Here is a 26664-nt window from a genome sequence, read left to right on the forward strand (position 1 = left end):
CTGGAGGTACTTCTTCCCCAGATTTCCTACCCCCTCATTGCACATTTGCTTCTGTCCACTGTTCTTTGCTCCATCTCTCTGGCCTTTAGATACCTGGTCTGCCTTCTGGTCCCCATCACCCGAGGACATGCTTTATCACTGTCCATGCTGCCTCCTTCATGTCACTGATGTGCCCACAGCTTCATCCACTGCCTCTTGGGGCCCCAAGAGAAGGGATGAGTGAGCGTAGGACCAAATACATTGGAGGGAATGGCTTCCATGGTCCTTGAGGAAGCCAGGCCTCCAGGATTTGTTCTTGCTATTCCATTTGCCTGAAGGCTGTTCCCTGTCCCACCTCTCTGCACCCATTGCAAACTACTCCTCCATGCCTTGGCTTAAAGCCATTTTCTTGGGAAACTCTCCCTGATCCCCTGACAAAGTTAGGCTTTGTCCTTGTTTAATTGTAATTTAACTATTTGATTGTGTAGTTATGGGCTTTATTACACTTCTGTTTCTTTCACTGTGCTGGGTGAGGGCAGGACTGTCCCTCTAAGACTGTGCTCAGCAGACAGCCTGGAACACAGTGTCACTTAGTAGATATTTATCCTGTGCGTGAATGAATGAATGAATGCTCCAGGCTGTGCGGTTCAGGGCTGGGCCTCAGCACTAAGCCCTTTTGTTCTCTCCTCCCTGGTGCTGCTCGGGGTGGGCCATCCCAGCTCTGGTATCCTGGGAGTCTTGCTCACCTCCCTGGTTCTCAGCCTCTCTTTCCTCCTGGTTCTTGGGCTGCTGTTCCAGGTCGCTGGGCTGGAGCCTCCCCCAGATTTTGTCCTTTAAAATTCATTGATTTTTGTGCTGACTTTTACAGTACAAATGTCATCGTTAGATAAAATAATTGAAGCGGGTAATCTATTCACTGAGCTCACACGGCCCCTCCCACTCTGCCCAGCCTGGTGCATTGGCAAAAGAGCTGCCCGGGTTTGTCTTGACAACTGTTCCCCACCTGGGCTCTGGGGACTAGGGCCAGCTGGAGTGAGCAGCACCAGGTGGTGCAGGGGCCTCAGGCCTGAGACCCTTCCCTGCCATGCCAGTGGCTTCTGAGATGGACAGGGTGATGCATGGAGATGGGTGAGGCTGAGCAGGTGACCACATGCCAGCGGGGGTGGGGTGGGGTGGGGGAGGGGGCTGGGCCACTCTTCCTCCTCTGTGCTCTTCATCCTCTCAGCCATTTGGTGGGGATAATCATACTTCCCAGAAAGAAGATTAAGAGACCACAGATGGACAGCCCCCACTGTCCCTGCTACCGAGTGGGCACTCAACAAGCGTTGTCTGACCCGGGCCTCCCACACGGAGTCCGTGCTCATGGCTCTGGGCCAGAGGGGCAGCCAGAGGCCAGCTGCAGGGGCAAGGCTCAAAGTCTCAGCATCTGACCCCCTCTCTGCCTGCCTGGTGTCAGACCAGAGTGTCACGCTCATAGGCTTCATCACTGGCTTAACAGTAGACATGTTAACAGAGGATCTTTAAGAAATGTGTCAAAAAGTGCTGTTCTGGGGGGTGTGCTCGCAGGACAGCTGTGCCTGGCGGCCCCTAGCTCTGCCTCTGCTGTGGCCCTCAAGGACAGGATGAGCCATGGAGTGCCTTACTTGGGCCTGATGGAGACAGCTGGCAGTGCCATGGCCCAGTGCAGCCATGGGCTCAGGCACAAGTGCCAGGCCAGGCTGTGCTGCTTCCACCCCTGTTGTTCCAAGTAGCTTCAGCCCGCCCCATACCAGCCTGGGATGCACAGAGGGCACTGAGGGCACTGGCCTGTTGGAGGTTCACGGAGTCACTCCCACTTCCTGCTTCCACCTCTCCAGCCTCCTGGCACTCAGGTTCGGCATCTCAGCCTGTGTTTCCTCAGGTTCCTGTACCCTAGTGCGCTACTTAGTTCAGGCCTCTCCAACGCAACAACCCCTCAACACTGGCTTTCAGAAGGCTCCTTCAGGCCCATGCCCCTGACAGTGGGTCAGACATACACCCCTTGCCAGGCTGCCTATTTGGAGAGAAATCTGCGACCCCAGGATCCTGTTGGCAGCAGCCCATCTCAGTCCTGGGCACAGAGGATGGCCCAGAAGTTTCTCTCTGGGTGTTGGGACAGATGCCCAAAGGTCATTCCCAAAGAATAGTAAAGCCAAAAGGAATGGTGATTTCTCCATACAGTGGGTCAGGCTCTGCCCCCTGAGGGCTGCTGGCAAGGGTTCCACAGGGATTCTTATCCCACAGCCACAGGTCTGAGGCCTGAGATCTCCTAGGTTTCCTGAGTGCATTTGGAATGTGGACTGGTCAGTCCTCTGCCTTAGGAGGGAGAGTTTACTGCCTTAAGATGCCCAAGCCCATGGGCTGAGCTCTTCCTCTGGGGCTCTGGGCTCCCAGCTCTGTTCTTTGGGCCACAGTTCCAGCCTGGTTCTGACTTGCCCAGTGTCCAAGGAGACTTGCGCAGTCTCCCTGACCCCCGCTCAGGCTGTCATTGGGGCTGAGGCTGCCGTTCCCTGCTTGAGCCCAACCTCATCTCCAGCATCACATTCCCCCATGTTGCCTTGTGCTCTGAGTCCCCTGGGCCCTGACCTTATTAGGAAAACCAGCTCACACTCAACTGTGCCAGTAGGGTCTTTCTTCCCAGGCCAGCACCTGTTTACTCCACAGGTAGCCCCTGCTTTCCCTACTCACACTAGTTGCCCTGTGCCACCACCCCACAAGGTGAGCACCCCTTTAGAGGTGAGGGAGAGAGGCTCAGAGCAGTGAAGTGACAGGATCCAAGGCCCTCTGCCTGGAGTGGCAGAACTCTAACTCATGCCTAGGGAGGTGCCAATGCAGTGTTTCCTGCACCCGCCTGATAGGACTGATGCATACCACCCACCCCTGATCCTGGAGAAAGGCACCTGGGCAGATGGAGCTCTGTCTTAGCTTCAGTTCTTAGGACCTTCTGATAAAATGCCCCAACAGCACCTCAGCAAGGGTCCTTCTCTCCCCATCACCCAGACCCACTGTGTCTCTTTCCAGCACATAGGGGAAGGACCAGCCAACCTAGACCCTCTCTCTCTTCACAGAAACCTGGGCGCAATGTGTGCCTGCCCTCAGGATGGACAGCCCGATCCAACACCCTCACCTGCCCACCAGTGTGCACTGTGCCAGCTCCAGGTCTAAGTAGACTTTATGCCTCTAGACTTTTGAAAAGGTGGCCCCAAGACCCTTTTCATGCACAGACACCCCCGTTTTTAGGGTTGGATTTGCAGAACTGGAAATGGATATTGGGTTTGAGACTACATGCCTTACCTGTGGAAAGCTTCTGAAAACAAACAAGATTGGCCGCCCCTTGCTTTTAGGTGAGAGAACAGTTCGAAGTTAGCTGGCCCCACTGGGCTCTGGAAAGGAGGAGCTGTTTGGCTGGGGTTTGGGTGGCTGGGATGGGGATGTGTGTCTCTTCTTCCTGCTCCCTGCATGGGAGCAGGGTCCCTGGGCCCATGATTTTGCCCTTTTCCTGTTTCTGCTCCCAGGGAAGTTCCCTCCTTGTGATGGCTGCACCCTCTTCCCCTTTCCGTCCCCGTTCCGTACCCTAGGCCTTGCTGCCTAGGATACCACCCACCCAAGGCCCCAAAGGATATGGGGGTCCATGTGGATGAATTACCCCAAAACACATTCATACATATTCTTTTGTTTAATATTTAATTTTAATTAGAAGTAAAGTGGCATTGCAAAAACACCCTGCCACAGCCCTGCCACTGGTTGGGTATCTTGCTGTCCCTCCAGAGCAGGCCAGCTGCCAGGAGCCCTTCCTGGGTGACCACCAGCATTTTCCTTCAGTAAACAGAGAGTGACAATCGGAAGTTTGTACAAAATACAACACATTTGTTTTTCTGCCCTCTCTATTGATTTGGTTTTAACAGGAAGAAGCTGGATGTAATTTTTGTTTGATTTTCCTCTTGGTGTCTGAGTGGATTGAGATGTTGGTATCAATTCCTCCACCTCCGGCCATCTCAGTGATCCAGTTCCATTGTGACTGCCACCACCTGCTTACAAGCCTGTGGCTCAGGCAAGTCAGCCAGCAAGTCACCTCTACCTGCTTGCAAAAAGCCCTGTCTGGAACCGGGGTGATGTGGCTGAGATGTGCAGCATTTTTGGGAAGGCAGATTCTGACTGATGAGAGATCAGCCCTCCTGGAGACTCCCTCAAGCACCCATGTCCTACAGAGACCCTCAGTTTCCCAGCCTCAGCTTCTAAGTTTATTTTTTGGCTTAGGGAACTCACTGAGCCTCACTGTTCTCATCTGTGTAATGGGGTTAAGGCATTTCTCATGGGAGAAGCAGGAGCACTCAGTGGGGGTAGCACATGTCAACTTGCCCCAGAGCCTGGGACCAGGTGAGAGCTTCATAAATGCTTTTGCCTCCCTTTAGCTGCCTGTCCTGGCTCAGCTTCTAAGACTGAGTCACTCCTCCAAGTGCCCCATCATCTTCCCTCTTACATCCCCACCACCCCCAACCCAGGCTTCAGAAACCCTGAATGTGCCTGAATGAGCTAGGATGTCAGACCCTGGATACTCCTTGCTACCAGCTTATTTTCTCACGCTGTCTCTTGATCCTAAGAATTCCTTAGTTCTTTGTGTCACTGGGGTTGGGCAGCCAAGGTGTGGGTGTTTCACATTGTGCAGTTGTCTGTTGTTGCTGGTGTTGTCAGCTGAGAGATAGGAGGCCTGGGGCAATGCACAGCTTTCCTGAGAGCCAGCTGGGTAAACACCTCTTCACAAGAACACCCTCATTCCTGAATATTGAGGAGAGTATCCAAACAGATGTTGAGAGATTGAGGCAGGTTTTTGGTCTCTAAGAATAAGGATGCTTTGTTTCCAGCATGCTAGGCATGTGCTCAGACAGTGGGCTACACCATTCTAAGAGAACAGCTTTTGGGATGGAATCTCCTAGACTCCATTCCCTGCTTTACCACTTATATCCTGTGTGACCCTGGGCAAGTCACTTCACGTCTTTGAGCCTTAGGCTACTGATCTGTAAAAATCAGTATTTCCCCTGGAAGGACTCTAGCAAGGGCTAATGGGGGAGCACATGGTTCCGAGCACATGGTTCCGGGCACATGGTAGACCCTCAGTGCATGCTGGTGGCCTTCTTCCTGTGGCACTGGGGGTTGCTGATGACGGGCTACTTTCTGCACAGCACATGTGGGCAGGCACCTGGGTCTGAAAATGGTGACCACCAGCAGGTTGCTGGCTTTTGGCTACTCAGCCTCCTGAACCTTTGTTGACCATGCCTCCATCTTCCCCTCCCCTCTAAATGCCAGAAGATACATAGTGAGCTTTATTTTTGTTGGCATAATTGTGAAAACTCTTGATGCCATTGGTCCTAAAGAGTTACTCCAGAGTGGCAGTGGTAGCTAGTTGGTCTGCAGGAGGCATGGCAGCTGGGAGGGGAGGGGCAGAGTAGATGATCGGCACTGAACTGGGAATTCCACATGGTTGAAATGAAATTTGTGCTTTGGTGAGGACAGGCACACAGTGGGCATTTGGAGGATGCCTTGGGACTCAGCTGTGGCTTTGGCAAGACTGAGCATAGCATGCCTATCTATGGGTGGTTCCTTTGTGTAGAAACCAGACCCATTCTGGCTTAATCCCCCAGTTGAGGGATTGGTGTTCTGGAGGAATGGCATGGACAAGTGTGCTTTGGCTCACACGATGATGATGGCGATAGTGATGATGCTGGTGTTGATGGTGGTGATGTTGATGGTTATGTTAATGGTCGTAGTGGTGTTGATGATAATGGTGATGATGAAGGTAATGATGAAGGTGATGATAACGGTGATGATGGTGGTGATGATGATGAAGGTGATAAAAGTGATGGTAATGGTGACAATGGTGGTGATGATGATAAAGGTGATGGTGAAGGTGATGATAATGGTGATGATGATGGTAATGATGAACGTGATGATAATGGTGATGATGGTGATGATAATGAAGGTGATAAAAGTGATGATAATGGTGATGATGGTGGTGATGATAAAGGTGATGGTGAAGGTGATGATAATGGTGATGATGGAGGTAATGATGAAGGTGATGATAATGGTGATGATGGCAGTGATGATGATAAAGGTGATGGTGAAGGTGATGATGAAGGTGATAAAAGTGATGGTAATGGTGATGATAATGGTGATGATAAAGGTGATGGTGAAGGTGATGATAATGGTGATGATGGAGGTAATGATGAAGGTGATGATAATGGTGATGATGGCAGTGATGATGATAAAGGTGATAGTGAAAGTGATGATGATGATGATGGTGGTTGTGATGATGATGATGATGGTGGTGGTGATAGAGCTAGTTCAGCTCTTACCACATGCTAGGTACTACTCTACCTGCTTTGAATGTAGATTTAATTCTCATAAGAATCCCATGGGTTGGTTTTGTTATAATCACCATTTTATAGGTGAGGAACAAAGGAAGAGAGAGGTTAAAACTGTTCATTGCCAAATGATTGGTAAGGGGTGAGTCCAGTGTTGAACCCTGGCTACTTAGCCCTGTGCTTCCTGCCTCTGTCCCAAGAATGATGAGTAGGCATGCTGAGCAAAGCTGTGTCCTGTGGGGCAGACAAGGCTCTGGCCCAGCTCTAACAAAAATGGAGTCGTGCATTGCTTAATCATGGGGGTACATCCTGAGAAGTGTGTCTTAGGTGGGCAGATTGTCATGCTTACTGTGTAGTTACACAGACCTAGAGGGTCCAGCTACCCACACACCTAGACTATATGGGATAGCCTATTGCTCCTAGGCTACAAACCTGCACAGTATGTGACTGTACTGAACATTGTAGGCAACTGTAACACAGTGGTGAGTATTTGTGTATCTAAACAAACATAGAAAAGGCAATGATGTTACTGTGGCTATGAGATCATAGGGCAATAGAAGTTTTTCAGCTCCACTGTAACCTATGGAATTATCATGTTCAGTGTTGACTGAAATGTCATTTTGTGGCACATGACTATATAGTGTGAACCACATAGGTAATTTAAAGTTTAAAAAGTAAAGAGGAAAATGTGTGAAATTAATTTAGTATATTTCTTTTAGTCCATTATTGTCATTTCAACATGTAATTAATATAAAAATAATTAATGAAATGTTTTACATTCCTTGTTTTGTACTAAGGCTTTGAAATTCAACCTTGGCTTTATACTTACAGCTGATCTTAATGGATTGCGCCTCGTTTCCAGTGCTCAGGAGCCCCCCTGTGGCTTGTAGCGGCCACATTGGACAGTGTGGGATCACCCATCCTCTGTCTCAGGGTGCAGAGTCTGACTGGGGACATCTGCTCATCTTTTGCTTCCCATTGGTCGCACAAACCTCTCAGCTATGTTTCAGGGTCTCCTGACTTGTCCCATGGCCTCCCAGATTGCCCTGTTTGAATCACTTCCTGTCTCTGTGGTACCTCTGTGACCTCACAAAGGTGTTTCTTTCAGTCTGGGAGTCCTTTCAAATGGGGTTGGAGCTGAGTCCTACAGAGCAGAGAGAACTTGGAAAGGTCAGGAGTCACAGGGTGCTGGTGAGAGTCACAGGGTACTGGTGAGAGCCAGGATAGGCAAGGGGCACATCAGCTGCTTCCCAGGGGCTTAGTAGGTGGGTGAGTCTGGGATGGGCAATTTCTGATGATGGTCATTGTAGCTGCAATACACTGGGCACTGCCACAATGCCTGATCTTTAACTCTCACAATTACCCTGTAATGGAGATACATTTCCCCTTTTTATTGTAATCAGTGATTTCATTGGTAGAGGAATGCAGGTGCAGAAAGAGGTGAGAGGCACCTTAGTTGATGAGTGGTAAAGCCAAGACTGGGACCAGGGCTGTTTGACTCCCAGGGCCTGGCCCTTCCCTTCTGTCAGGGCGCTCAGTCTCAGGCCGAGGAATGGAAATTCTTCCACAGACGCAGGAGCCTTGGAGGCTTGTGAGCAGGGCTGTGTCAGGGCAGAAGCATTGAGCTGGGGGGACAAGTCTGGCATGAAATGACACAGCAGAAGATCCTGAGAACTCATGCTGTTTTTGAAAATCCCCTTGATTATTGTCTAGTGTGTGCTGGTCCCATGCTCCAGGGGCCCAACATCCTTTCAGGGAGACCACAGCTACCTGTGGGAGCAGCTGGAGCCAGAGCCCAAGCAGCCACGCCTATGGACAGTACAGAAGAGCCCCCTACCTTCTGTATTTTGGATAATTATGGAGAGGATGCTGACAACACCTTTATTGACTGTTGGCTGTCAACTTGCATTTATAATTTGGGAGGATTCCAGGTTGTCTCTAGGGTAACCTCACTGTCACTCCCTGGACTCTCCATCTGCTTTCTTTCGGGGGGCCACAGAGGTGGCTTAAGAACTCAAGTTACTGGAAAATACTCCCAATTCCAAGCTGTCCATGGGAAGGGTCCTACTGGTGAACACCTGCAGGAGGAAAGGGAATGTGTTTTAGGGAGAGAAACGGTTGAGCTTCCCATACAAACCCTTCTTTGTGTTTCTCCACGTGTCACTCCACTGGAAGTTCTCTGGGGGCCTCGCATCACGGATGGCATGGGCAGCACCGTTGTAAGCTTACCACCTTTGAACCCTCTGAGCACTCAGTGTTCTTGGCCACGCTGCTTACTGAAAGTGCCCACTTTTCCTGCTTTGAGGGAATCTGCCTCCTGAATCTCATGCCCTGTCCTTCGCCCTCATTTTGTCTTGCACTGTTTCTCTTCCTGGGCCAGCATTCACATCGGTGGTTTCCGTTGTTCTTCTGTGGTGAGGACACCACAAATTACATCTGTAGCCCTGACCATGTTTGGACCCATTTTCAAGCATCTAATTAAGATGTGCTCCAATACCTCACAGTGAACAAGCCCCCATCAGAACTCATAGCTTCCATCCTAAGCTTGTTCCTCCTTCTCTGGTTCATGGATTCACTCTTGCCATCTTCATGCTTCCAGAGGTCCTATGTGCAAGCCTCCAAGCCATCCTGGCCTCCTCTTTCTTCTCCTCTCTGCATCCAGACAGTCAGCTTGTTGACTATTCCCCTTTATCCCGTTCACTCCTGATGCCCCTCCCCTTGGACCCCACCTGTCATCCTCTCTTGCCGGGTCTGTCACGGCACCTCCCACACCTGGCCACTGTCTTCTCCAGTCCACTTCTGTTGGCCCAGCCCTGTTTATGTCCTTCCTCAACTTTAGGGTCTTCCTCCGAAATGAGGGTACAGAGCCATCATGCTGGCCTTTGAGACATGAGGTCACCTGGACATGACTTGTTCTAGGCATCTCTTCCGACATTCCCTTCCCCATCTGCTGCCACATAACACCATCACAAGTCACACATGTTTTTGCTTCTGTGCTTTTGTTCTTATGGTTCTCTTTTGGCAATGGGTGCTGGAAACTCACCTTGAGCTTTCTCAGTTAAAGGGCAGGGGGCCATCTGAGCCTCTGGCTTTGTCAACCAGGGACTCAAATGTGGCCCTTTGGTTTCTTCACCTGTATATAGGTCAATTCCCTCACCCCAGCTTCCTCCATTGGACAAGAAACATGGCAGCTCTCACCTCTGGAGCCTCCTACCAGCTTCGTATAGCGGGCCACCCCTCTTCTCTTAGTTAGGATTTGAAAAAAATCAGGGAAGGGCTCTGACAAGCTGGGCCTGAATCATGTAACCTCTCCTGGACTAAAGAGCTATGGCTAGTGCCTGGGGGACAGGAGGCATGGATGGCAGCACCCACAGAACTACAAGATCAGATTGGAGTAGAATAAAAAGGCATTCCCCCAAATAAGAGCAGGGAGCTGTTTCCAGAAGAAGAGGGATATGCTGGGCAGGCAACAAGCTATGCATGTGTCTGCTGCCCTTCTCTTCTTCCCTTGCTCACACCTTCCCTAGAGGTCAGGCATTCTTTTGGGCTCTCCTAGCATTTACATATGGATCTGATTGATAGAGCTCTGAATTTTGCAGCTTGTTGCAGCTGTCTCTACATCTGACTCCTCCTCCAGCCTGCTAGCTGGGCAGTGCTCAGCTAGCAAGGTCAGACTGGGGACTGGAACTTACTTTGGGTGTCTGGGGGCTTTGCTCTCCCCATTAGCAGGCACGGTCACCATTGATGCCTTGCACCTGTCCTGTTGCTCGGAGGTTGCCCTGCCTTCCTGTCCTCCTCAGGCCTGCACCCCATGAGTGGATCTTCAGAACTTACTGGAGGCAAGCACCTAGCCCAGCCCCAGCTGGAGATTCATGACTTTCCTCCCTCCTGCCCTCTCTGTTCCAGTGCTGGACCACTGGCTTCCTGATGCCCACATTGATTCTGGCACACAGGCCTGCAGGGCTGGGTTTGGGTGGGCTTTGCAGCTCCCCACACACCCCACCCCAGCTCAACAGGCTCACATGTAAAGCAACCATTTCAGGTGTGGGCAGCCTGGACCACTAGAGACTCCTGAGGACTATTAACCTGTCCCCTCATTTACAGCTGATGTATATACTCAGTGGAAAGGGCAGGGAAGTGGAGACGAGAAGGGGGGACTTCCACTAGAGCCTCTGACACCTCCGACTGCCCCGAGAACCTGTGCCACTTGCAGACGTTTGGATCTCCCCTTTATCCTGGTGACAGGGCTTGTGATGAACTGCTCATATTTTATTCCTTAGGAAGTTTTATTGCTATTCCAGAATGGTAGGATCAATTCTAAATGCTTTCTGGGGTGTTCATTTCTCTCTAAACTGGAAATCACTATAATTGCAGTGAAAACTCTGACTCAGAATCCGAATCTGCCTCTTCAGTTGCTCTTGCAAAGTTGGTTAAAAAAAAGGCAGGTGTGGGTCAGGAAAGAGCCCATTTGCTGTCCCAAGCAGAGGCTGTATGATGGACACCTTGAAGAATGGCAGGCCAGCTGTCGACTGGGCCTGGGTGAGCTGGACAAAGTTGACACCCAGCTACCAGCTGCAGGCAGGGGCTGAACAGACCCAGGGCCACCATAGGGCGTTCCCCAGCCTTTAGCAACCATACAGCCCATGGTGCTGGCCTGGGCAGAGGGCATCTGGCAGAGCGTGGATTTATTTTTGATTATTGGTTTTTCTGGAAGGTGAAGGGGACTAACAAGAATGAAGGGCTTCTGTATAGGAGGCATGTTCCTAAATATCACAGCGACTCTGGGTAGGGGCTTTGTAGTCAGTCTGACTTGGACCTACAGCATTGGCACTCATCTCTCTGAGTTTCAGTTTTGCCATCTGTGAAGTGGGGATAATAATAGACCTGCCCTCCTGGGGTCACTGGGGTGATTAAATGAGATGGGGAGTGTATGGGGTTTGGTACAGTGCAGGGTGCACTGCCAGAGTATCCCCAGGTTTTGCTCCTGGAGAGGTGGCAGCGAACAGAGGTGTGTGGTCTTGGCCAGCCCACCATGGCAGCTCTGTGAGTCCTTCCTTTTCAATTCACACAGCCCAGCTCTGGTGTGGGCTTCTACATCAACCCAGTGGGCTCCTGCTGGACTCAGGCTTCCACCCCTGGGCAAGAATTGCGTTTCTGTAATTAATTTGAACATTTTTTCATGTGACTTTACTGAGCTGCTACTGCGTGCCAGGCTCTGTGCTTGGACCTGGGGATGTGCAGTGGTGAGAAAGATGCCCAGGATCCGGGGCCATTCTCTAAAGACACCTGCTGCTGCTGGGATGGACCCCCTTGGATATGGAGGTTGGTCAAGAAGTTGGGGGCCCTCCTGGAGACCAGGGTGGGGACTGTGGTCCTTGGGGTTTGACATTCTGTATATCACTCTCCTGCAGGCAGCAGAGCTGGACAGAATCAGACCACCTGGCTCAGCCCTTATTACTAGAGTGCCTGAGGTTCTCTAGGCCCCAGTTTTTTTCTCTGTAAAGCAGGAATGAAAACCCTGCCCTCATAGGCTTGCTGTGAGGAGGAAATGAAGGGGAGTGTGTGGGGCAGTGTAAAGAAGGTGTTTCATAAGCCTTAAATGGGGGCTTACTTCCCTGCTCCCCTGGCCCAGAGTGCCCTTGGGAGGAGGAGAGGGGACAGTGTTGGTCCCGAAAGCCACACCCCACTGGCATTGATCATGCTATTAGTCCAGTTGTCTGCACCCTCCTCAGAGCCCAAGAGCAGCCCTGGCATTTCCAGGGCCTTCTGGAGGCCTGTGATGGATAGGCCTTCCGTCCAGCCCTTGCTTGTGCCAGGCCTGGGCGGGTGCAGACATGTGATGGATCAGCCTGAGGATGGTGTTTTGGAAGGAAAATTCAAATTATATTTCAGGATAATATCCTGCCTCCCTGGCCCCCACCCTGCATCCCATTTGTAATCTGGCCCAAGAGGTTTTGGCAGGAGGTAACGAGTTTGTGATGGATAGGCAGGCAGCCCCATTAGGCCTGCAGATCCTGTCTCTTAATTAATATAGATGTGGCTTTAATTTGGGGGCTTAGCAGGCATGTTTTGGTGGCAGGGCTCTGTGGGGTTGCAGAGGCCCTGGGCCACCTGTGTTGCTCCTAGAATGGCCTGGCTGCCTGGGCTTGAGTCTCCAGCTTGTCACCACCCCATTCTTGCCGAGCTTCCAGCCTCTGCTGATCACCAGTCCCATCTTGAGTAGCATGATGTCCCTGGACATGGAATTGGGAGACGATGACACCCATTATTTCTTGTGCTTCAGGATAGGATAGACATTAATAGCCTTGAGAGCACAGATAACAGTAAAATGAAGCAAAATAATTAGGGAGTGATGAGCTTTGTATATTTATCAATTTTGTTTGTTAATATAATTTGTTTAATGATAGGTTTATATAATTTTTTTTTTGAGATGGAATTTCGCTCTTGTTACCCAGGCTGGAGTGCAATGGTGTGATTTCGGCTCACCGCAACCTCCGCCTCCTGGGTTCAGGCAATTCTCCTGCCTCAGCCTCCTGAGTAGCTGGGATTACAGGCACGCGCCACCATGCCCAGCTAATTTTTGTATTTTTAGTAGGGACGGGGTTTCACCATGTTGACCAGGATGGTCTTGATCTCTGGACCTCGTGATCCACCCGCCTCGGCCTCCCAAAGTGCTGGGATTACAGGCATGAGCCACCGCGCCTGGCCCAGATTTATATAATTTAATCCATAGTGACCGTGCTTAATAACTGGCTGGCAAATTCCTGAAAATTTAACAATAGGCTCTGGTGAGGTGGTACGACGGGCTCCGGCACACTGAGTGTGTGTGAGTGTAGGTGAGTGTGAGCACTGGTGAGTCGGCCTACCTGAGCATGTGTGTGTGTATGAGTGAATGTGTCAGTGAGGGAGGCCTTCCTTTGCACCCAGACTCGGGCCTGGGGCAGAATCCCAGATGCCACCTGACCTGGCACCCCTTGGGCTCAGTCACAAGAGGCTCTGTGGTACCCTGGAGCTCAGGCAGAGTGAGGTCCCTCTGTGGAAGTGGTGTCGGGAGGCCCACAACGAGGGGCAGTGGCATCTGTAGGCCCCTTGCTGTGGCTTCACTTCCGGCTCTGCTTGGCACTATCCCTTCAAAGGCAGATTCCCGAGGAAACAAATTAAACCCAAGTAAATATCAGAGAGTAATTATGTAAATTAAATACATAATTTAAAGGACACTTGTCATGAGGTCAGTGGGAAGCTGTCAAGACAGAAGCCTCCCGTGTCAGGGCTGGCAAGGCACAGGCGGGTGAGGGGCGGCAGCTGCACTGTAGAGGATGGGTCACTGTTCTGAGCAGCCCGCCCTTCACATGGGCTCTGTCCCAGCTGCTTCACGTCTGTCTTCTGTGTGCCAGAATGACGTCTCTCCGTGATATGGCCAAACCAATGATGGCATCATGGTAACAGCACGCTACAGACTGAATGTTTGTGCTCCCTCAGAATTCATGTGTTAAAATCCTAACCCTCCATGTGATGGTATTAGAAGAGGGGACTTCTGGAGGTAATTGGGGTCATAAGGGCAGAGACTTCCTGATTGGGATTAGTGGTCTTATAAGAAAAGAAGAGACTCTAGATCTTTCTCTCTGCACCACGTGTGCACACTGTGAGAAGGTGGCCAACTGCAAACCAGGAAGAGTGCCCTCACCAGACGTCAGATTCAGCACTATGATCTTGGACTCCTCAGCCTCCAGACTGTCAGAATTCAATGTGTGTTGTTTAAGCCCCCAGCAAGAGGTATCTTGTGATGGAAGCCCAAGCTGACTAGGATACAGCGCGTCCTATCAAGGTCTGACCTCTTGCCAGGCACTATGTAAATAATTTGCATATACTGTCTCATCTAATCTCTATGACACCCTCATGTCTTGCCTGAGGTTATCCAGCCAGGAAGGGGCTCAAACCCAGGACCTCTGACTCCAGAGCCAGAGCTCTTTAGCCTCATTCACCAACAAGCCGAAGGCACCTGGAAAGGGATGAGAAGGAGGCAGGTTTGCAAACCCCCTCACGTTTGCAATAGTCTGGTTTGTGTTGCTGAGGTAGATGACTGGCACACACATTTCATCTGAGCCTGAGCACCTATAGGGAATTACCAGAGTACGCCCATTTCACAGATAAGTCACTGCCTCAGAACAAAGCTGGGATCCAACCTTGGATCTGTCTGCTATAAGGGGCTCTGCTCTCTGTACACCAAGAAATTGAAACCCTCATCCCTACCCCAGACCTACCGAGTGGCCACTGCAGGCATACAGAGCTCCAGAGAAACCATGCAGCAGGCTGGTCAAACACTGGAGCCTGGCATTTGAGAATGGCAAGAGGAAAATGTGATACCTGCCATTATCAGCTGTTAATTTGCAATCAGTATTAATAAGTAACATTACACAGTGAAATGCAGCATCTTCATTAGTTCTGTAAATTATCACTCTGAGTAAAGCCCGTTCTACTAGAAAGAGAAGCCCTAACGGAGTTGGCTTGGAAGCAATCTGGGCTGTCACCCACCTACACAGAGGGCCCTCCTGATTCCTGGGACCAGCAGTGTCCCAGGATGCCCTGGGGTTGGGGGGCAGAATACATGTGGGGCTGCCCTGGTCACTGCCCACACCTCCCACCCTCTCAAGGACAGGGTGATGGGACTAGTTCACACTATCTCACCCACTCAGGCTTGCTCCAAGCCTATGGCTGGTGCCCAACCAGCCCATGCCGTATCATGGATACTGGAAAGAAGGATCAGACCCTGTCCCCACCTTCAAGGAGCCCAACAGGAAACAGATGAGAAAACATGTTTGAGAATATACTAGGAACAGCAGGAAGAGCACGCAAAGGGGTCTATTTCCCCAGGGGAAGGTCCAGCCAGGGAAGGTCTCAAGAAACCCTTCAGAGAGTGGGGAATTGGAACTTGAAGGATGAAGAGGCACTTTCTGCATGGACAAGAGAGGGAGGATGTCAGGATCAAAGGTCTCATGGAACCCAACAGCCCATCTGGGGACCTGTGCGTGGTTATGTTTGGGTATGAGAGGTGTGGGGCCTTGCACGCCCCCTGTAGGATAGCCACAGTGGCATTTCTGGATAGGAGGGATGCCAGGGAACCCTGAGACCAGGGCCTAGGGTCCAGCCATGCCAAGCCCACTCCTCCTGCCCACTGCCTCCTGTCTGTGAGGCAGAGAAAGGATGACAGCAACAGAGTCACGAACTGGAGTGAGCTTTGAAGCTCCGCTTTGTGCCCAAGAGCTCCCACAGCCTGAGGAGCTGCTGCTTAGCTCTCAGGGAGGCCACTTCAAGGCAAAGCTGTGGCTCTCCCATGGGAGAAAGAGCCTGGGCTTTGGGACCTGCCACAGAGGAGGTGGAATCACGGGTGGCTGTCTCTGGGTATGTCTCTTAAGCTCCCTGAGCCTCAGCTGCTGCCTCTAAATTGGGCAGAGTGAGGCTGTCTAGGGGTAGGACCACTGTGAGGGGCACACAAAATCCAAAAGCATCAGCTCTGGGGTCCTTGGAAATTCACATGTGGCTGTTTGGACAAACACTTGAAAATTACTTCTCTAGATTTGCTTCTCTACTTAAATGAAAGAGGAGTCCAGAAAAACACCCAGAGCTCCATCAAAGCAGTGATGTGGGTCATTTCGCTGTGTTCTGACGGAGGAGCTCAACTTCTCTGGCCTTCGGTTTTTTCATCTTTTGTGGTATAGTTAGCCTTCCTCACAAGCTGCAGAGAGGGAGAAAAGAAACGAAGCATTGACGAATCCAGCAGCTCAGGGAGAGGGCGTTTTGGCTCCAGGCCTGCGGGCACCAAGCACCTAAGGGCTGGAGGCAGGCATCCCGCTGAGCACCTTCAGCTAGGGTCTTGCTCCTGCCCTGAGGGGCCTGTTGATGCAGGCAAGAAGCTTGTGGGGAAATGCCAGGCAGATTCCTCATCCTGAAAAAAAGGTGTCAAAGCAGCAGGACTCTGAAAACAATCCCTGCAGATCATAGAGGAAGAACTGCTAAAATCAATACCAAATACCTCGTAAGTGAAAGGTGACGGGGACATCAAACTTTATTTGTGAAAATTCTAAAAATCATTAGCATATTATGGATTCTTTAAAAATATGATCTTACTCAGTTGACAGAAGGGAATTGCAAATCAAAGGGACTATTTATTACAGTGGGAATAAGGGACCTGCCAGATTAAAAGAAAATATTGAAGGAGCCAGAGATTTGAAACATGAAAGACAGTAGCAGATAAACACCGTGGAATTTTATCCAAATACTGGAACCCAACTTGGAACAGAAGTTGGTGAAGAATTATTTTATAAACCCATTTTCATCATAACATGTGTAAAATGCAAATCTTGATAATTATGTAAATTAGTTACTTGGCATAATTTACTTAATTCAAAGCACTTAATGCAGTGTGGTATGTTTTTTCCAAAGTGCCAGAGTAGACGTTTATTTTAAATTGTTTTTAATCTCGATCTTCCAGCCTGATTATTTAAAATGTTTTTCCCTGTGTTTGTTTTTTTAAATGGAAAGGAATAGAGCTTGGTGGGAAACGAACGTGGTTGGATCAACCGAAGCCTTCCACTGTCAGGGCCCCAGGCAGGGGGTGTGGGTATGGCTCATTAAGGTCTGTGTGTCTGAAACAGCCAGCACACGTGTGAACACACAGTCTGAACGTGCCCATGCGGAGCCATCCAGACCACTCACTCCCTTTCCTGAATCTGCCCTTACGTGGCTCTGTGGCTGGTTCTGAAACCCATCTAAGCAGAAGGCTCCTGGGTACTATCAGCCTTTATCAGAGGCAAAAACTTGTTTCTCTTCTCAAAGAGTTTTCAATGACAGACCTTCCCCTTCAGCCACTTTACAACTTTGGAATTTCCATTATCACAGAAGGAAGAGACGACCTTTTTAGTTTTCCGTTGTGTCGCCTGATTGTCAGGATGGCATCTACCTTCTTGATGAGACTCTAGAACAAGAAAGATGATTTGCTCATTTGAGAGCCCTTTTGGGGGCGTTTCGTGCACTGATGAGAAGGTTGGAGGGGGGCTGACAGCTGCTGAACATCTATTTTGCACTGTGCCAGCTGTAATGTATGCCCCTCACTAAAGGATCTAAGGCCTCGTAGGAGGAAGGTGGGGTTGGCTCTGCTTTGCAGGTGAGGAAATGGGCTGAGAGGTGGCTGCCCAGGATCACCCAGATAGTGGTGCTTATTCTGTGCACCCCTGGGGGAACGGGGCAATGGGCTGTGTTTCTGTGCCTTTTCCTAAGCTCTGAATCTCAGACTGCTGTGGAAGAGGGTGCTTTTTTTTTTTTTTAAAGGTAAAATTTGTATATGTTTTTATGGTATACAACATGTTTTGATATATGCATACATTGTGGAATGGCTAAATCAAGCTAATCAACGTATGCATTATCTCACATGCTTTTTTTGTGGTGAGAACACTTAAAATCGACTCATTTATGAATTTTCAAACATGCAATATATTGTTATTAACTATAGTCAACATTTATCCAATAGATCACTTGAACGTACTCCTCTTATCTAATTGAAATTTCATCTCTTTTGACCAATATCTCCCAATCCCCTAACTCCCTAGCTTCTGGTAACTACCTTTCTATTTCTATTCTCTATTTCTGAGTTCAACTTTTTCACATTCCACTTGTAAGTGAGTTCATGCAGTATTTGTCTTTCTCAGTTTGGTTTATTTCACTTAGCATAATATGCTGCAGCCTCATGCACATTGTTGCAAATGACGGGATTTCCTTCATTTTAAAGGCTGAATAGCATTCCATTGTGCATGTACACCACGTTTTCTTCATCCACCCGTCTGCTGGTGAACACCTAGGCTGATTCCCTGTCTTGGCTATTGCAGAGTGTGCTGCAAGGAGCATGGGAGTTTTAATACAAGTTTTATTATGATTTAGTTACGGCAAGGCCAATAGATTAAGAGATGACTACCATTGAAAAGATTGTTATACTCGCTCCCGGAGAAGACGGCCTGCCTTGCCAACAGGTGCCATGGGGAAGCAGAGGGAGGAGGGGGAAACTATGGGCAGGAGTTGGCTGTGCTTTCCATGGGGAGGAACAGGCAAGGCAGGGTAGCTGGGCTTAGGATTGGCTGGTGGGAATAAGTCCTTTGGGCTCTGGGCATAGAGGTGGCCCTGGTTGTCTGGTACCTGGCCCTGGGGTGATTAGGACAAGTGTATAGTGGCTCAGAGTGTGAGATCTCAATATAAAATGTGGTCGGAGGTCTGGGCTCTGGATTGGTTGTTTTGCAGATAAAAGGTCTGCTCTGGTGCAAGTTGTTTACTAACCCAGGGAGAGAGAGGCCCTCCAGGGTATGCAAGGCCCCAGATGTCAAGGCATCAAAAAGTAAAAGATATAAAAAAGGGGTCCAGTTTTAGTCTTCTGCATATGGCTAGCCAGTTACCCCAGCACCCCTTAGTAAATAGGGAGTCCTTTCCCTATTGTTTGTTTTTGTCATCTTTGTTGAAGATCAGATGGTTGTATGTGTGCAGCTTTATTTCTGGGCCCTCTTTTCTGTTCCATTGGTTTATGTGTCTATTTTTTGTACCAGAACCATGCTGTTTTGCTTACTATAGCTTTGTAGTATTGTTTGAAGTTAAGTACATGATGCCTCCAGCTTTAGGCAATCCTTTTTGCTTAGGATTGTCTTGGTTCTTCAGGCTTTTTTGGTTCCATATGGTACCCTCTGAAACTAAAATAAAAGTTAAATAAAATAAATAAGTTTATATCTTTGGAAAAAATGATATGGTTAATACAGAGGGTAGAGTTTTTTGGGCTGAAGGATGGGATGTCTCTAGAGGATGTCAGGGCCACACCTGCCATAACTATCATCTGGGCAGCTGGGATTGTGATGGGGACAGGGGAGGTCTCTCCCCAGACAAGACTCTCCCAGATGAGACTGTGAGCAAGAAGACTTAAAGCAGTAGCCCTCTGCTGCTGAGGCTGGCAGGACACCATCATTCTACTCACCTGAACGCAGCCCTTGCCTGGGCTCTGGGTGACGTTGTCACCCCACGATGGGGGAGGCCTGCTTCCAATTTTACTGGCAACTACTGGATGTGCCATACCTTAACCGAATTGCCCCTGGGCCTGCTTGGTGCCCGGCAGGGAATTCATTTGTTTATGAAATACTGTCTGTAAATGGAACATGTTCTGGCATTAGGAGGTGCTCAGTAAGTGGCAGAAGGGAGCCACTCCTTTCTTCAGGGTCAATGTCAGTCTTACCCTCAGGACCTAGAGGTCCTCCAGGACAGGGCTGTGAAATTTTAAAATTCTGCTGCTCTGGCACCAAGCAGAGGGCCTGGCCCAGGACAGTACTTGGGAAATATATAAGGAAGGAAGGAAGAGGGTGGGGATAGAGGAAGAGGAAATGCATAGCTGAGAAGCTGATGTGTGAGGTATAGGGAGGTAAGGCTCCAGATGGATCCCGGGTGGGCAGAGGGCAAAGGTATCCCCTGTGATTGGAACCACAGCAGATAGTTCTTTGTGTTCTCTTGGAAATGGCAACCCTGCCGCCATCACAACTGCTCTGCTTGCAACAACTATGGTGATGTGAGGAGCTGATGGTGGGAGGGGAATGTGCGTTGAAAGAGGAGAGGAGGCTGAGCAGGGCTCTTAGAAATGAACTTGAATGATGGGAACACTACATCTAGAAAGAAATTCAAAGCATATCTTTGAGGGCTCAGATAGGAAAGAAGTAAAAAAAAGTCTACGAAATTAAAGTTGTGTCTCAGCCTTTGGAAAATTTGCCAATAATCCAAAAACACTTCTAATTGTGAACTTCTGGGTGTGAGGTGGCAGCCTTCATACATGTATATTGTACATTCCAGATGGTAAAATATTCTCTATAAGTACTCTCAGTGCCTGGGCCTTTCTCAGAAATTGAAAATAGTAGGGGAAGCAATTTGAAATGTGTTCTTTTGCTTCAATTAATTTTCAGAAAGAAGGTGTTAAAAATACCCAGTGACTATCTGATTTTTTTCAGAGGGAGTGGAGGAATAGTCACAGCTATAACCTTAGATTTTGAAAAAATCATTTTCCCAACTTCAATTCCTTGCCAAGTAGGGCTTTGCCTCCACTGGATATGTGGTCATTGTGTGGCTGCTGAAGTCATGCCCGGCTTCAGGCGGCTTCCCGCTGTGGTTCAATTTGATTCCATAAACTTTCACTGTTTCTGATTCTGTGCTAGGCACTGAGTCTTGGGATTTGATAAGTATCACAAGTGGGGGAGGCCTGGTTCGTGTTTCCCATATATTATGATCTAATGTTATTTATTAATATTATTTAATATCATTAAATTTGAAGGAGGCATGAATTTCAACTTGAGGATCTGAGATGGCCTCAGAGGGGAAGTTTGAATTGGGTCTTGATAGAGGAGTGGGGCTCTGTAAATTTCAAATTGGGAGTTTCCCAGTGGAGGGAGCATGTGTGTGTGTGGTGGGGGAGTGGGGGGGATGTCCAAGATTGGGCAAAGAGCTTCCTTTTCTGGAGTGCAAGATTCATGGTTTGGGGAGGTCGTGGCGGAGGCAGGTGATGAACGTGAAAACAAATAGAAAATGCCTTTAGACGTGGTGAAACCATCTCTACTACAAATACAAAAATGAGCTAGGCCTGGTGGTAGGCGTCTATAATCCCACCTGTTCAGGTGGCGGAGGTTGGAGAATTGCTTGAATCCAGGAGGTGGAGGTCGCAGTGTGCTGAGATTGTGCCACAGCACTGCAGCTTGGGCAACAAGCGCAAGACTCCATCTCAAAAAAAAAAAAAAAAAAAAAAAGAAAATGTTAGAACCACAGTCTCTTAGGTACCAAAATGTCTGGAGTCTATTTTGTGCACAATAATGAAGTCTCTAGAAGATTTTTTGTTTGCAACTTGATTGACTGATGCTTTTGAGGATACTAATTTCTTAGCAATTCTTACATAAATCGTGTTATTTGTTGAAGGTTTAGAAGAGGGCTATATTATGATCAGATATGATTTCAAGAGAGAAAATTCTTGTGGAATGTGTTGGAGGGCAGATGGTAGGGTCAGGGACCCTGCAGGACACTGCTGCAGGAGCCCCAGGGCAGAGGTGACAGTGCTGAACCTGAGAAGGGAGATTGGAGCTCAGGAAATGTTTAGGTGAAGTTGAAAGGCCTCGGCCAGTCCCGGATGTGTGTCTCATTAGCTCATGTGTGGTGCTGCTGTTCTCAGACTTGTGAGAACAGACATGGCAGGTGATACCAGGGAGACCCCCAGGACTACTGGGAGTGTGACCGGGAGCATGTGAGGGAGGAGAAGGGGAAGTGGGTGGGAGCAGAGGGACATTTCATTGTGCCTGAAAGCCCAGCAGTAGAGGGATTAGGCAGGGCCACAGGCCGGATGCTGGGGAACCATGGAAGACAAAGGCTGAGGAGGATCCCTGTTTGTTGACGGCTTTGGCAGGAGCTTTAGAGCAGAGTCGTGAAGCCTGATGCATGGGGTGATGTGCCAGGATGAGCAGGGCAGGCATCAGGAAGCTGGTGTGGAGGTGGGGAGGGACCTGTGTCATCTCCTTCCCATGGTGGTCCCTGGTACCCACTGACCCTCACCTTCCTTTTCTGGCAGTTTCACAGTCCAGCTTTGTCATGGGGTGAGCAAGGCTTTTCTTCATTGGATGTCAAAGATATTTCATTCTGGAACTTTCTGTGTGCTGTTTCCTCCTCCTAGAATGTTCTTCCCAAGGGGTTTCCAGAGCTGCTTCTCCTCACAGATGCAGGGGCTTTTCTGTCCCACCCTGAAGTCCCCTCCAGTCTAGCATTTATTTTCTTTGGGGCTCTTCTCATTGTTGGAAATGACGTATTTGTCTATCCTGCTTTTGATTTGTTCTGGTTTGTTCTCAGCCTCTGAAATGTTAAGTTCTGTGATACATGAACCCCAGGGGCTCGTTCAGTTTAGTTTTCCCATACCCAGGGGAGAGACAGACACAGAGTGCTCAGTGAGTACTGGGAGAAGGAATGGGTGGATGCTGTCAGGATTCTGGCAGGCTTGGGTATTGGGAAGGCCTGGTGATGGGGCCCCTGAGAGCTCAAAGATTGTGCAGTGAGGCTGGGGAGCAGAGAGGCGACCTTGAAGCCTGACCCAGGCACTGTCACCTTGTATTCCTCCCAGGAGTGGACTGGCTCACGTTCCCCGAGCTGCCTCCTTTCTCTAAGGCACAGGACTCCTCTCTCGGGAGCCCCTCCCTGTCCCTGCAGTGGCCAGTGCCCTTTTCCAGAGTCCATGCCTCTCCTGGGTGCCTGGAGACGCAGTGGCCATTGCCCTTCTTATGCCTGTTCTGGATTGGGTTGATGCAAGGCTGACAAGACCTCAGTCAGCAACCTTCCCCAGGGGTGGGTGGAGGTGCGTGTGGTTGGTAGAAGCCGCATTGGTGATGGTGGGTGGGGCTGGCTAGTATGTACAGGGAGCTTGCTTGGAGGACCTGGGACAAAGTCCAGAGCTATGTGGGAGCCAAGGGATTCCAGAGGGGCTCACCAAGGGATTCCAGAGGGGCCCACCAAGGGATTCCAGAGGGGCCCACCAAGGGATTCCAGAGGGGCCCACCAAGGGATTCCAGAGGGGCCCACCAAGGGATTCCAGAGGGGCCCACCAAGGGATTCCAGAGGGGCTCACCAAGGGATTCCAGAGGGGCCCACCAAGGGATTCCAGAGGGGCCCACCAAGGGATTCCAGAGGGGCCCACCAAGGGATTCCAGAGGGGCCCACCAAGGGATTCCAGAGGGGCCCACCAAGGGATTCCAGAGGGGCCCAGTGCGGGAAGCTCCAGCTCTGTTCGTTGTCTACCTTCTTGGGGAATTCTCTGTTCCTGAGCAGCAGCTGCAGACAGTTGTTTGTTTTGGGGGGTGGGTAGGGTTGTGGGGTAGGGTGGCATTACAAATTCAGTTTCTTGTGGGAGAAAAGGACTTTGTGGGAGAAGTGGGCTTCCAGAAGTGGGGCCCATTCCTGGGGAGTGGCAGGAGGGCTGCAGCTTGTGCTTCCCACTGTTGCTCTGCCTCCAGCCCCCACCGCAAACACATCTGGACAGGAGCTTCAGGAAGAGGAAGCTGAGAGTTAACCTTTTCAGCCAACTGAGGGCAGGTGGTGGTAGCCAAGGGCTGTGATCCCTCGGGAACACTGTCTTCAGCCAGCATCACTGATTTCAGGTGTGAGGAGCCAGCCGCTGGCAGGGAGCTTAAATTCTCTTTGATGGCTCAGTCCCATCAGGAGCTGTGGGAACAGAAGCCAGCAATGTAGCAATGGAAGGTGCAGAGGCACTCTGAGGGCTTGTGTCCTCCATGTGAGCATGGTCGTGTGTACTTGTGGCTCCTAAGGCACTTGCCACCTGCCCATGGCATCTCCTATTCCCTGAAGAAAGGTTTTAGGTAGAGGGAGCTTAGGGAAGGGACTGAAGGTGACTTTTCCCCAAGTCTGAGAGGACTGGCCATGCTGGCATGAGGCATAAGGTCCCTGGGGCCACATGGGTGGCCCTACCAGACCCATGGACTCATGCCAACCCTCATGGTGCACGTGCAGCAAAGTATGCTCTGTAGACATGGCCAGTCTCTGCCATTTTAAAGACTTATATTGGCCTTAGAAGGTGCTAGAAGGAGCAGAAGCTTGTAGATGACAGGCAGGGTCCTACCTTCATGCCCATCCTATAGCTGAGCTTGGGTCTGGGTCACAGCCAAGGCCATGGGCAGGGAGAACCACTGGTTTCCTAAGGAGGGGGCAGGGCTGCAGAAGCTGCCTGTGGATACATGGCCTTGCCCTGGGGCTGCCTAGCACTCAGCCCTGTACAGACAGTGCCTCAACCAAGCCGTGACAGGGTGACATTTTAAGGTAAAAGTGTTGTTCTTTCACTTAACATTTTCATAAGCGATACCAGATACAATGCATCCAATGACCTTGGCCTATCGGTTTGTTATTGCTGGGAAACAAACCGTCCCAAAACTTAGTGGCTTAGAGCAGCAGTCATTTATTATTTTTTATGAGTCTATAGGTCAACCCGGCAGTTCTGCTGTGGGCTCGCTCATGCATCTGAGTTTGGCTGGCTGGCTGGGGATGGCTGCGTGGGAGCCTGCCTGACTCTCCTGTGTGTCTCCACATTCCTCCAGCAGCTGGTGTGGGGATGTTCTTGTGGTGGCGTGGTCCAAGAGTAGAAATGGAAATGCGTAAACACTTATTGAAACTTCTGTCTGCATCAAGTTTACGACTGTCCCATATAGTCCTTGCAGGTCACTTGGCCACGGCTGGAGCTAGAGCTGGAGCTGGAGGAGTCCTCACAGTGAGAGAACAAAAAACCTGGGATTAGGAGCCTTTGCCAGGGGCCTGAAGGCAGCTAGTCCCCCATATTTGGGAATATCATTTGCGCCACACTGGTTAAAGCTGGTTTCTCCAGGCAGTACCAGGAAATAGGACTTTCTGTGATGATCCATCTCATATGATCTGTATCTGTGCTTCCAACATGGTAGTCATCAGCCAGATGTGGCTGTTGAATACTTGAAATGTGGCTAGTGGACCTGAGGAACTGAGTATGTAATTGTGTTTCTCTTCAATTAATTGAAGTTTTAATAGCCATATATGGCTGGAGGTTGTGTTATGTACAGCCCAGATCCAGGGGGAAAACCCTCAATGGCACCCATGGAAAACTGTTATGTCTCCAGCATAGCAGCACACTGCTGGTTTTGGTGTGGGTGGCTGCTGGGTGCTGAGATGTCCTCTAGCTTATGATGGGCAGATTTTCATTGTGCTGTGCTCCAGAGAGGGCAGGCCTAGGGCTGACATCAGCACTGGTGTTTCTGGTTGGGGCTCCTGAACCATCTCTGCACACTTGCCCTGTTCCTCCCTCTGATGGGTTAAGAAGAGGTCTTTATCTTCCTCACCTTTTCTTTCAAGAAGCTTTGGAGCTACAGATCCTCAGGACCCTGAGCAGGCTGATGGAGAATGAATTGCTTCTCTGGAAACTCCCAGGGTGTCAACAGCCTGGGGCTTGTGTGTCGGAGGCCTGGAGCCCTGAGGCAAGTGCAAGGCACTGTGTCGTCCTCAGTTGGCTACCTCTCCTCACTTTGGGGGAGCCCTGTGCTGGCCACCTCATCCCGACCCTGGGTCTGGCTCTCCTTCCTGTCTGACTTAGTGGGCAGAGCAACACGGAGACCCCTGTGCTTTGTGAAGCCAGTAGGTTTGTGCACATGGCTGTGCTCCATGGACCAGGTTGCTGATGGACAAGGGGCAGCTGAGGCCATGGCTGGAAGGTCACGCATTTGCCATCTCTGGAGGGCTCCCAGCATTCTCATTTAGACGCTGCTATGCCTTCCCCATGCACCACCAGGAGGTGGGCTTCCTGGACTCCCAGGTGCAGGCTCCTGAGACACAAGCAGGTGGCCTGCACAGGAAGTGTGGTTCCTCAGAGTCCCAAAATGGTAGTTGGTGATTTTCATTCCATTTTACAGAGAGCTCCTCAGGCTCAAAGGGGATGGCGATTTGCCTGAGGGCTTCAGGGACTGTACTGAGCCCTAAGTGTTAGGGTTCCTGGCAGGTGCTTAGGTCCTAGTCCAGGGCTTTCCCCCTGTGGTGGGAAGGGGGCCCTGTGCATAGCCCCCAGAACCCTCATCACGATGGCCTTGGTGCTCTGCTCTCCTCCCTTGCACTGTTTGGTTCCCTGTGATGGCTCCTGTCACAGAGTCCAGCTGGTACTGTGCTTAGTGGTGAATCTGTCCTCTAGGCACAGTGGGCAGCCTGGGACTCCGGCAGCACCTTGCATGGCACTTGGCACGAGTATAGATCAGGATGTGTGCGAAATGAGCACAGAGTGAGTTTTGGACAGGAATTGGTTAGGAACAAAATCTGGTCAAACTAACACTGATTATTTGGATTTTGATCTTGGTGACTGCATGGGCCAGGCCATGCCCGTGGGCCTCCCAGGGCATGGGGACAGTGCAGCTTGTGGATCTGGGCAGACCTAGAGTGTCCTTTGGAGGGTGCAACTCAGGTGTGGGTCTTGTTTATGGGAGGTGTAATGCAAGGATGGGCTAGATGCAAGAAACATCCCAGGCTTTGAAAAAGTGGCCTGTGGGTTGAGACTCTGGGCTGCATGTGACCCACCTTAGGCAAGCAAAGGCATTCACTGGCTCATAGAACTGGAAAATTTGGGGGAAACAGGCTTCAGCCTCACATGGACCCAGGGGCTGAAATGACATGGTAAGGACTGTGTCTCCCTCTCAGAGCTGCCTGCCTCTGTTCCTGGATTTGCCTCTTGTTGGGAAAGCCAAATGGCTTATACAAG

General features: G+C 50.2%; 1 protein-coding gene across 7 annotated transcripts in view; it reads left to right on the forward strand.

Annotated features, from left to right (window-relative positions):
* Positions 1-26664, forward strand: part of GRID1 (glutamate ionotropic receptor delta type subunit 1) — an 806979-nt gene that overhangs the window by 206623 nt on the left and 573692 nt on the right. The window contains exon 1 of one of the 7 annotated variants that reach the window (XM_035267806.3): positions 7505-7547. The exons of the other annotated variants lie outside the window; for them this stretch is intronic. The gene's annotated coding sequence lies outside the window, so the exon portion shown is untranslated. Of the gene's footprint in view, positions 1-7504; positions 7548-26664 lie in introns of those variants that run through there. 7 annotated transcript variants of the gene reach the window in all.

Source organism: Callithrix jacchus, chromosome 12 (genome assembly GCF_049354715.1).
Source record: "Callithrix jacchus isolate 240 chromosome 12, calJac240_pri, whole genome shotgun sequence".
Lineage (NCBI taxonomy): Eukaryota > Metazoa > Chordata > Mammalia > Primates > Cebidae > Callithrix > Callithrix jacchus.